Source organism: Sus scrofa, unplaced genomic scaffold, assembly GCF_000003025.6.
Source record: "Sus scrofa isolate TJ Tabasco breed Duroc unplaced genomic scaffold, Sscrofa11.1 Contig928, whole genome shotgun sequence".
In the NCBI taxonomy this organism is placed as follows: Eukaryota; Metazoa; Chordata; class Mammalia; order Artiodactyla; family Suidae; genus Sus; species Sus scrofa.
The window spans coordinates 1-11,968 of NW_018085351.1; the positions used below are offsets into that span (position 1 = coordinate 1).

Consider the following 11,968-nt stretch of genomic DNA (forward strand, 5'->3'; position numbering starts at 1 on the left):
ATTTAGGATGAAATCCAGGTCTCAATCACCAAGTTGGCCCTTTGTATGCCAACTTGAGAGGTTTTCAAGTCAATTCTTCCTTCTAGAGGGATAGCATTTCCCCCAAATTCAGTTCCCTGAATGCAGACTATGTCAGCAGGAGAGAGGACTGTGTAGGTGCCTATGAATGGAGTTTCTCTGTCTGCATTCAAATCTGACTTTACCCATTTGCTACCACAGGGTCCTGATAAAACCACTTGAAATCACAGTGGTCCCAGCTCAGCTGTAAAGTGGTGATAAGAGATGAAAGGAGACAAGCTACATAAAAACCTTATCTCAGCACCTGGCACTTGAAATCCTTAGTAAAGGCTTGTGATATTTTGGTTACTGCCTTCATTTTCATCGTCATCATCATCATTTTCATGATCAAGTGGAGCACTTAGGGGAGAGTTTAGAACCACCTATTTCCTGTACAGGTGGAAAAGATGCCAATGGAAGAGAGGAGCACTGTGAGGGGAAACAGAAATTTAAATAAAATTTCTGGGATCCCCACCAATCCCCAAAACCTCAACTTCATAGGTGTCTGAGCTGAATCTTGGTGTTTTGCTATCCTCGCCTGACTATCCCAACTGTCTGCTGGCTTCATAATGAGAAAACAAGGCTCTCCCAATCCCTCCTGAATGCAGTTTCCCACGGCACCTGGCTCACCCTACTGGGCTGTGTCTCTGCTGGAGAAGGACTGTGGAAGGCCCATGTCCTGCCCCTCCCCTACCTGATGTTGGTTGCAGGCTGAGGCTTTGTTCTCAGGACTGGCAGAAGGCAGACCCAGGTATGGACCTCCTGGTTCAGACAACCATGGGAAATGAGACAAACACATATGGATCTCATTGGACTGGAGCTGGCTAAATGAAGGGCTGAGAAGCACATTCTGATTATTTGCAGTGTAATGACCTCAAGACCTCAAGCACCAAGCACATAATTAGTCAAATTGGTCCATAGTCTCTCAGTCTCTGAGGATTTGCTAACATAATGGAGGAGGAAAAGGCGAAAAAGTGAGTGCACTTGGAAAGACTGAAGCCCTTCCCCTTTTCAAGGGGGAAGTTGACCCCTCCTCCTCACCTTTGTTTTCTAAATTATGTATCTTATCATTCAATGTAGACACATTTTTATTAGAGAAAGTCATATGTATTTTTATTTCTGCAAATCCATTTAATGTGTCATGTAATTTAGAGAGATGTAGATATTCCACTTCAAGATTCTGATCATTTTTCTATTTTTTTTCTTTCTTTCTTTTTCTTCTTTCTTCTTTCTTCTTTCTTTCTTTCTTTCTTTCTTTCTTTCTTTCTTTCTTTCTTTCTTTCTCTCTCTCTCTTTCTTTCTCTCTCTCTCTCTATCTCTCTCTCTTCATTCCTCCCTCCCTCCCTCCCTTCCTTCCTTCCTTCCTTCCTTCCTTCCTTCCTTCCTTCCTTTCTTTCTTTCATCTTTTTTGGGCAACACCTGTGGCATATGGAGGTTCCCAGGCTACAAGTAGAATCTAAGCTGTCTCTACTGGCCTGTAGCTGGCCTACAACCACAGCAACTCCAGGTCCGAGATTTGTCTTTTACCTACACCATAGCTCACAGCAATATGGGATCCTTAACCCACTGAGTGAGGCCAGGGATCTAACATGCATCCTCATGGGTACTAGTCAGATTTGTTTCTTCTGAGCCAAGATGGGAACTGCCATATTTCTATTTCTTGGTTAAGATTTATGTCTCCGAAAACTTCCTATCTTTCTTTTGAACCCATGGTTAAGGTTTGGATTTTATTTATTGGAGATTTATTGTTTTTGCCCATTTTCAATGACTGTACAAATTCTACTAATTTTATTAGAATTTTAAATTCTAAGTCATTTTTTCAGACTTTCTTTCTTTCTTCCTTTCTTCCTTACTTCTTTTCTTTCTTTCTTTCTTTCTTTCTTTCTTTCTTTCTTTCTTTCTTTCTTTCTTTCTTTCTTTCTTTCTTCCTTCCTTCCTTCCTTCCTTCCTTCCTTCCTTCCTTCCTTCCTTCCTACCTTCCTTCTCTTCAATCTTCTCTCTTTCATTCTTTTTTTTTTAAGGCTGGGCCTGTGACATATGGAAATTACCAGGCCAGGGGATGAATGGGAGCTACAGTTGCCAGCCTATGCTACAGATACAGCAACACCAATTCCAAGCCTGAACCACATCTGTGTCATACCCTGCAGCTCACCGCAACACTGGACCCTTAACACACTGAGCAAGGCCAGGGATTGAACCCTCATCCTCATGGGTACTAGTTGGGTTCATATCCCACTGAGCCACCATGGGAACTCCTGTAAGGCACCACTTGCATGAGCTCCAGAGGGTGGGTGCTTGCCACTGATGTCATGTCAGGCTCCTGGACTCCAGAGGCAGGTGTAGATCATTGTCTCCACTGAGGGAATCCCTGTCCCTGTCTTCCTGGGAACATGTGCATGGACCATGGCTGCCACTCCCCCAGAAGGCCCCAAAACCAGGCACCAACCCCTCCCCTTGCATTCCTGGGAGTGGATGTGGTCCACCACCCCTAAACTTCCCCCAACCGTGCAATGATATCTGCCCACAACTCCCTGGGAGTGTGCTTGGCCCACTGCCTTCTCTGCCAAGGGGCCCAAAGAAAGCACGGAGAATTGCCTCCACCTTCCCAGGAGCTTGTGCAGCTCACTGCCAGGACCAAGAGTCCCACACCTGCCAACATCTGTTCCTCATTTCCCTGAGAGGATGTGTGACCCACGTCTTAGGAGCCACAAGGCCCATGACAAGTTGAGAGCTTGTGGCTGCCACTAGGCTCTAGGAGGGGTTGCACAAGCCACTGCCATCTCCCTCACAGAATCCATCACCAGCCAGCACCCAGCTCCAGGAGCAATTGTGAGCCCCCACTGCTCCCATCACGTGCTCTGGAGGCACGTGCAAGATGCCAACATGACTGAGAACTCCAGGAATAGGTAAGAGCCACTGCATTAGCACATCTAACATCAAGCACAAGCTGAGGGAAGAGGAGATAGGCATCCATACTAAAATATTCTGAGACTAAAGGGGAAGAGCTGAAATCTCTCCTCCCAATTGTGTGAACCACTGGTTTTATACCTCCACTGACAGCCTTATAAATTCTGTGCTGGTGGAGCTCCCCTTGTGGCTCAATGGTGATGAACCTGACTAGTATCCATGAGGTTTTTGGTTTGATCCATGGTCTTGCTCAGTGGGTTAAGGCTCCGGAGTGGCCATGAGCTGCAGTGTAGTTTGCAGATGTGGTTCAGAGCTGGCTTCACTGTGGCTGTGGTATAGTCTGGCAGCTGCAGCTCTGATTTAACCCCCAGGCTTAGAAGTTCAGAATGCTGAAAGTGTGACACAATCTAAATAGATAAATAAATAGGTAAATAGATAAATTCAGTGCTGGTGGAATATACAAATGGATGAGTGCTGCCAAAACTGAGATGGGTCTGGCTTTAGCATCTGTGGGCTCTGTGGGTACATACATATGGAGCTTGGACCAGGCCAGAGTATGAACTGCCTCCATATCTTTCACAGCATGTCCAGGTACATGGATACTGCTGTCCTGAGTCCTCAACTCAGTGCATCTGCACTGGCGGCCTAGTGAAATTACCTGAGAGACACCAGGGCCACTTACCAACATATGCAGGGTTAAGGTGGGGTTGAGAGCAACACCAACAACAGTGTATTTTGTGAGACCACACAATGGGGAAAAGGTGACACGACAGAGCACATTCACAGGTGATTAACTCCAGCATAAGGATACTCAATGGCTCCTCTCCCAGTGGGACTTCTTCAACCCCACCTGCCTTGCACTGCAGGTCAGAAACACAGCTCAGAAACAGATCTGCAGGTTTCTGGAGTGGCAACTAGAGAGAAAACCCTGCCCTCTACTGAGCAGTGACAACCAAAGAGCAAACAGGAGTCCCCAGTCCATATCCAGTGCAGGTTCTGGTCACTGAAATTTCAATGACACCTTCAATTGGTGTGAGAGTAAACCACACATATTCAATACCCAAGTTAAAGATTATCTGATTACTGCTCAATTAGAGAGAGTGTATGTCTTCAACTATATTTCCTTTAGAACCTTTATGCTGGAATCTTGACTTCATTAGTACATTTGGCTTATGAAACTTGATATGTAGGAGAATGGTCTGTTGAAGCCCTCCACATCTTACCTGTGCAGTCCTCCTGGCTCAGAGTTCTATGCATGAGGAATTCAGATATTTATTTCTCATTACCTGATTTGTAAAAATAGAGTATATATACCCAATTAAGTTGAACATGGAAGAAAAAAGTCTAATTATGTGTCTGTGCATAAATGTCAGAGGGAGGCCAAATGCCCAAATGGCAGGAGTGTAGAGAAGAATTGGAAGAAAAAGTGAGTGTTTAGAAATTGAAGAATGCTGGAGAAATAAGAAAATTGTAATAATAATAACCGTGATGATTTCATAGTGGGAAGTGGAGATCAAATACTAGGATCACGGCGTTGCCGTGAGCTGTGGTGTAGGTTGCAGACGCGGCTCGGATCCCACGTTGCTGTGGCTCTGGCGTAGGCCGGTGGCTGCAGCTCCGATTCAACCCCTAGCCTGGGAACCTCCATATGCCGCGGGAGCGGCCCAAGAAATAGCAACAACAACAACAACAACAGACCAAAAAAAAAAAAAAAAAAAAAAAACACAAATACTAGGATCATTGCTCAACTGAGACTTCATAGTATATGAAAATCAAAGATAGGCTTGTGAGTGAGTTGTTTTGTGATTTTTCCAATCCACTATCTTTGCTATGACGAATTTTCTTGAAGGAGGCAGAAAGATCCTCACCTTGTATTTTCTTATTACATGTCCACTTGAGAGATTTATATCATGATTACTTGTCCTTTCTTATTCTTGAAACTTATAAAACCAGCATTTAATTTGTGATGCAATCTCATGCAGACTATTATTTGGGTAACATTTGATCCTATTGAATATTGATAGTAATGGAAGAAAACCGAACATTAATTATCTCAGGGGCTTATATATCACTGTATGTAATATCTAGTAGTCCAGGAAGGAAGGGAAATTATGGATTAATGTGTTACAAATACTTTGAATTTTTTAACACTTTTGAAAGGGCAGGGGTATAAGAATGAATTTGAGCCCAAGCTAAAGAGAGATATGGCTTTGACCCAGTCCCTAGAAGGTAACATTTATTTTTATTTAAGAGTACATATATATATATGCATATTTTATTCTTATTTTTATGTCCACACCTGTGCCATATGGAAGTTCCCATGCCAAAAGTGAAATTAGAGCTGCAGCTGCTGGCCCACACCACATCCACAGAAATGCCAGATCCAAGCCGCATCTGCGATCTACACCAGAGCTTGTGGCAAGACTGGATACATAACCCACTGAGGGAAGCCAGGGATTAAACCTGCATTGCCAAAGAGACAATACTGTGTTCTTAACCTAATGAGCCATAATGGGAACTCCTCTGGGAGGTAACTTTTTAAACCTTTGAAATTTCCTTAATGATAGGTGTATTAGTATTCATGGTGGATACTCTAGGCCATACCAGAGGATTCGTGCTAACAGAAAGACAAGCCAGAAAGACAAACCATTAGAATTAGAGCTTTGGGCAAAGTGACATCAACACAAACTCTGAGAAGGGAAGCTCAAAAGTGAATTCAACAATATGGACAAAAATGAAACCAATCAGGTTTATGGAATGAAGCCTCTATAAAATGTCTAGAAACTGAAGCTCAGGTGAGCTACCTACTTGGTAAAACTTTTTTGAATATTGTCAGCAATTTTCAACAGGAAGGAGAAATGTGTCTGGACTCCATGGAGAGAGGACAGAAGAAGCTTCACCCTGTGATGTTTGAGATCATATCCTGGGTTGGTTTTCTTTAGTCTGGTTCTAATTTGTATCCTTTTGCTATAATGAAACTCTAATCCCATGTTCATAACTTTCCTGAGTTCTGTGAGTCATTCAAGTGCATTATGAACCTGAGGGAGTCCCCTCACTTTGAGTCCTTCTAGAGAATTATTGAATAAGAGAAAGTCCTCAACTTTGTTGCCAGCGTACCTGTAATGAGGGTGACCCTAGAAACCCTGAAATTGTGGCTGGTGTCTGAAATGAGGGGCGTCCTATGAAGACTGTTCCTTGGGATTTTGTGGTATTTGCAAACTCTTTGTAGGGAAGAAGGGCAGTGCAAAAAGTCAAGCCAAGTTGAAGTCCATCAAAGGCCTCTGAAATCCACCAGGAAGCTCTGGAGCCAGTATGATTCCTGAGAGATGGTTGGAAGTGGGGCAAAGGGGTCAAAGGCTTATAGTCCCACATGATAGAGTCATTGGATGTGGGCTGCCTGGTGGTGATCTGTAGCTGAAGCAGGTTCTTCTAGGAGGTGATTGCTGATGACTAACACCCACCATTTGGAGCAGTATATCCCTAATTCCCTACAGGAGATATATTTTTATCATAGTAAAATACCATAAAATTTACCCTCTTAACTATTTTTTAGTATGCAGTTCAGTTGTGTTAAGTACCTTCATATTGTTTTGCATCCATCACTACCATGTGCCTCTAGAACCTTTTTCACCTTCCCAGGTGAAAACTCTGTCCCCATGAAACACTAAGTGCCCATTCCTCCTTCCAAACCTCTGAAAACTACCATTTCACTCTCTGTCTCTTAGAGTTTGCCAAAATACATTGGATGTTTTAGTTATTAAGGTGGAGTTTGGATCCATCTTAAGAAATGGGAGGAAAATTACGTGAAAAGTATAGAAACAATAAGAAGGGAGAGTGGTGCTTATTTTGCAAACATAGAAACAAAACTACCCATGATTGAGAGTCCTGGGTAGTGCATGTAGAAAGTGATGTGCTATGGAAAACCTTGGATGGGCTATGACTTTCATGGGGAGTGCAAATAATAGCACAATTCCATCAGCACTGTTCAAAAAGGAAAAGTCATGTTAAGAAAAAGCAGAGAGCCAGAAAATTGCACATAGACTATGTGACTCCAGATTCTGAGTTTATTGTTGTACATATTTGATTTTCATGCTGTTACCAGTTGAGAACCAAATAAAGATAGCACAGTTATTGAGATTAGACTCTTCTGCTGACAATCCCCCACAGGGCACGCTTGATGTCCCTGTTCCTCAGGCTGTAGATGAAGGGATTCAACATAGGTGTGAACACAGTGTACATCACCGAGGCCACTGCACCCTTCCTGGGGGAGGAGGAGATGGCTGAACTGAGGTACACCCCAAGGCCTGTTCCATACAGCAAGCAAACAACGGACAGGTGAGAGCCACAGGTGGAGAAGGCTTTATACCTCCCTCCCGATGATGAGACTCTGAATGGAGGAAAGAATTCAAGCATAAGAATAAGAGATCCCTAAAAGTGGAATCCCACCAAAGATGGTACAGATGAAGTAGATTAATATGTTATAGGTGGAGGTGTCAGAACTGGCAAGACTAATGAGCTCAGAAAGTTCACAAAAGAAATGAGGGATTTTCACATCAGCACAGAAGGTGAGCTGTGACATCATCCAGTAGTGCAGCTGGGGGTTTAAGAGGCCAATGGAAAATGACACCAGGACCAGCAAGCCACAGAGGCGGGAGTTCATGATGACCAGGTAGTGTAGGGGGTGACAGATGGCCACCAACCGGTCATAGGCCATGACTGTCAGAAGTAGACTCTCCAAACAGGCAAAAAGAGGAAAAAGCATCACTTGTGTTAGGCAGCCTGCATAGGTGATGGATTTGCTGTGTGTCTGGAGGTTCACTAGCATCTTGGAGACAGTGGTGGTGCTGATACTGATGTCAGCCAAGGACAGATTGGAAAGGAAGAAGTACATGGTTGTGTGGTGGTGGGAATCAGAGGTGACAGCCAGGATGATGAGCAGGTTCCCAATTAGAGTCACCAAATACATGGAGAGAAAGAGTCCAAAGAGAAGAGGCTGTAGGTCTGGATCATCTGAGAGGCCCAGGAGGAGGAATTCTGAGAAATAGGTATGATTCTGTGGTTCCATGTCTAGGCGGAATATTTAAAACAGGAAGAGATTGGTGAATAAATGAAGCAATTTTTGAGGCACCAAGAGAAGTGTCCTTATTTATTTATTATTTTCTTATTTATTTATTTATTTTATGGCCACCGCTGTAGCATATGGAAGTTCCCAGGCTAGTTACCAAATCAGAGCTGCAGCTGTGGGCCTATTCCCCAGCCACAGCAACACTGGATCTAAGCTGTATCTGTGACCTGTGCTGCAGATTGCTACAATGCTGGATCCTTATCCCACTGAGCAAGGCCAGGGATAAACACCACATCCTGATTTGTACTCTGTCTGGTGGTTAACCCATTGAGCCACGGTGGGAACCCCTAGTGTTCATACTTTAGATTTAAGCAATTCACACAGAAATTGTTCATGGTTCAAGAACATACACCCCAGCACCTTCAGCACTATTTCTTCATTGTGAGCGTCTTCTTCATTTTTTTTTTTGTCTTTTTAGGGCCACACCCATGGCATATGGAGGTTCCCACACTAGGGGTCACATGAGAGTGTAGCCACAGGCATATGCCACAGCCACATCCACCTGGGATCTGAGCCATGTCTGCACCCTACACCACAGCTCACAGCAATACCAGATCCTTAAGCCACTGAGCAAGGCCAGGGATCAAACCTGCATCCTCACGGATGCTAGTCAGATTCATTTCCACCGAGCCAGGATGAAAACTTCTGTGAGCTCCTCTTTATTGATGCCTGAGGCACTCAGTTGTTTCTTTGTTACATCTGTTTTAGAGGCATGTGACCAAAGACATCTGGACAATATATTGTGTGAAAACACATACACAAACATAGGAAAATATCTGCCCCCTACTTTTGAAGGAACCAGAGAGAATAAAAACTATTTTTCTCTTTTTCAAAAATCTTCTAATTAAGGACACTAAAAGCAACTAAATTTGCCTCTCAGGAAATTTTGGTTCAAACTAATCAATAGACCATTAGGGCATAATGGATGGTGGCTCATCCTGATGGCAGGAGTGGCTCCTAAGAGACATCTTAGCACTGAATAAATGCTCAATCATGGTTTGTCAATCAGAATTTGAATCATTATTGGATGAGTTAGTCATTGATGAGATACAATCCTAATAAAGATTTAATGTTATTATATTCTCCTATAAGGAGAGAGAGAGGTCCCAGACAATTCATTCAGAGTGAGTGGAAATCATAAAATGTGTCTGAGGCACAAAATCATATTAACTACCCCTTTCTTTCTCTCTCTCTGTTTTATTTTTTGATTCACTATTTAAAAAAAAACCTGGATGTTATAGATTCTAATAAAAAGAAAATGAGGAGTTCCCATCATGGCTCAGCAGAAATGAATCTGACTAGTATCCACGCAGATGCAGGTTTTATCCCTGGCCTTGTTCAGTGGGTTAAGGATTTAGCGTTGCGATGAGTTGTGGTGTAAGTCACAGATGTGGCTCATATCTGCCTTTGGCATAGGCCAGTGGCTACAGCTCTGATTTGATCCATAGCCTAGGAACTTCCATATGCTGGTGCAGCCCGAAAAAAGGCAAAAGGAAAAAAAAGAAGAAGAAGAAGAAAGAAAGTGTTAAGGCCCTCAGGAAGTGACGCAGAGGCATACTAGCACTGTTTCATCTTTTGTGTAATCTTATAAGACATCACTGGAAGAAATGAAACTATAGGTAAGAATGTGCACAGTGTATGGAAGATGTATTGCCCAAACTTTTTCTGATAACCAAGGAAGAGTCTGTACAATATCTAACATAGATTTTTTGTTCTGGTAGCCTGTGCTGTGCTAGGCTAGAAGAGGATCTGAGAAGATCAAAATATTGAGACTCAGATATTTCCCTCCAGGTATTCGGAAGCTACTTGCATGAGGACAAAATAAAATGTTTTGAAGCATCTATGGAAGACCAAGCCTCAGATCACAAGATAGATTCACTGAGTGTACTTCACCTTGAGGATGATGAAGATGATGTGATGCTGATGACAATGTATAAAATTTACTTTACTGTCACTATAATGCATCCATTTCACATAAATTCACATTCTTAGCACGCCTTTTGTTTCATTCTTAGTCAATGCAATGGTATCAATTGGATATCAATTTAGAGAACAACCCCGAATCTCAAAGATACTGCAAACTTGCCCTGTGTCATTCAGATAACAAGTAGGGTGGGAAGGATTCAAAGCGAAATTGTGTGTCTCTGAGTTCAATGCACTGAACTTGTCTGCTGTGTTTCCCTACTGGTCAGAGTTTCAGTGGAGGTTCAAAAGCCTCTTGCAAACTTCCTAAGTTAAACTTCTCAGCTTTTTCTAAATTCTTGCATAAGGATAGAATCCAACACCAAGATGCTTTACTCCTGTAGAGATAAAAATAAATAAGTAATCAATTAATTATTCCAAATACATAACAAGTTAATACCAATGTTGCTTAAAATGTTTCAGAGAAAATGAAATAAGAAACATCTGCCAAAAAAAAGAGAGAGAATAAAGGAGGAAGTGGGCAGTGAAGCAAAGTGTAAGAGAAGGGAAAAAAGAACTGCTTGAATTGTCATGAGCTGATTCTTCCTGGGATCCCTGTGGCCAGCTGAGCCTTACTTCCTGTAGTTGATAGAGCACGTGCCACCAATGTCCTCCACTGTGGTCCTTCATGAATCCCCAAAGGGAAGAGCACAGTGAGCAGAGGTCTTTGCCTGGGATTAAAGGGGCAGAGTTTCCTTTTGCTGTTTTTGTTTATAGTGGGTTGATAAAATTTCTGAAATATGTCTGAATCCTTAAACATTTGTGAAGTTTTTTTTTTTTAAATCAAATCCAGCCCCTCTGATGATCAGCTGGCAGTTGAGAAATTTAGGATGAAAGCCAGATATCAAACCCTAAATTGGCCTTCATATGCCAACTTAGGAGATTTTCAAGTCAATTCATCATTATGGAGGGATTGCATGTCTCCTAAATCAACTCTCTGAACACAGGTTGTGTCACCAGGAGAGAGTGCTGTATAGGTGCCCTATGAATGGAGCCCCACAGTCTGCAATCACATCTGACTTAACCCCTTTTTTATTGCAAGCCTTGATAACATTCCTTTAAAATACTCTATCCCTATCCTCAACTGTAAAATGATGCTCATGCATGTTTGGAGGGTAGTAGTGCAGAGAAAAGGCATAAAGGGCTTCATTAAACATCTTAACTCAGCACCTGGAACATGAAATCCCTAGATAAAGTTCTGTGACATTTGGGTTATTGTCAACATTTCCATCATCATCACCTTCACGATCATCTGGAGCACTTTAGGGATAGTTTTGAGGGACCTCTTTCCTTCTCAGTTTATAGAAAATATGCCTGCAGAAGCTGGAGCAGTGTGGGAGGAAGACAGAAATTTAAATAAGTGTTCTAGGATCCCCACCGGAACCAGCAACATCAAATTCTTGGCTTGTGAGCAGAATCTTTGCCTTTTGCTATCCTGCCCCTGGCTTTCTCAAATATTCCCCTGGCTTGACAATGAGAAAACAACCGTCTCCCCCTGCACCTGGCTCTCCCTGGGCTGGGCTGTGTCTCTGCTGGAGCAGGATGGAGGAAGGCAGATGGCGGCAGCTTTGTTCTTGGGACTGGCAGGAGACAGACATAGATGTGGACCTCCTGGTGCAGACAAAAACTCTGGGAAGATCACACACACAGAATGGAACCCATTGGACTGGAGAAGCTACCTGAAGAGCTGGGAAGCACAGGCTGATTATTTACAATGTGGCAGCCTTGAAACCTCAATGCACACAGCAGGTAATTAGACAAATTGGTCCTTGGTCTCTCCTTGATCTCTGAGGATTTGCTGATTTAACCGAGGGAGAAAAGGAGGAAATTGAGTGTATTAGGAAGGATATAGGCCTTTCAAGTTCTCAGGAGGAGGCTGACTTCTACTCTTCCCCTCTGACTTCAAAGCTGCTCATC

At 42.9% G+C, this 11,968-nt stretch overlaps 1 pseudogene; it reads right to left on the reverse strand.

The window, feature by feature from the left end:
- Window positions 1–7,101: 7,101 nt before the first annotated feature.
- LOC100524849 lies at window positions 7,102–8,029 on the reverse strand (annotated as a pseudogene).
- Between the last annotated feature and the right edge of the window lie 3,939 nt (window positions 8,030–11,968).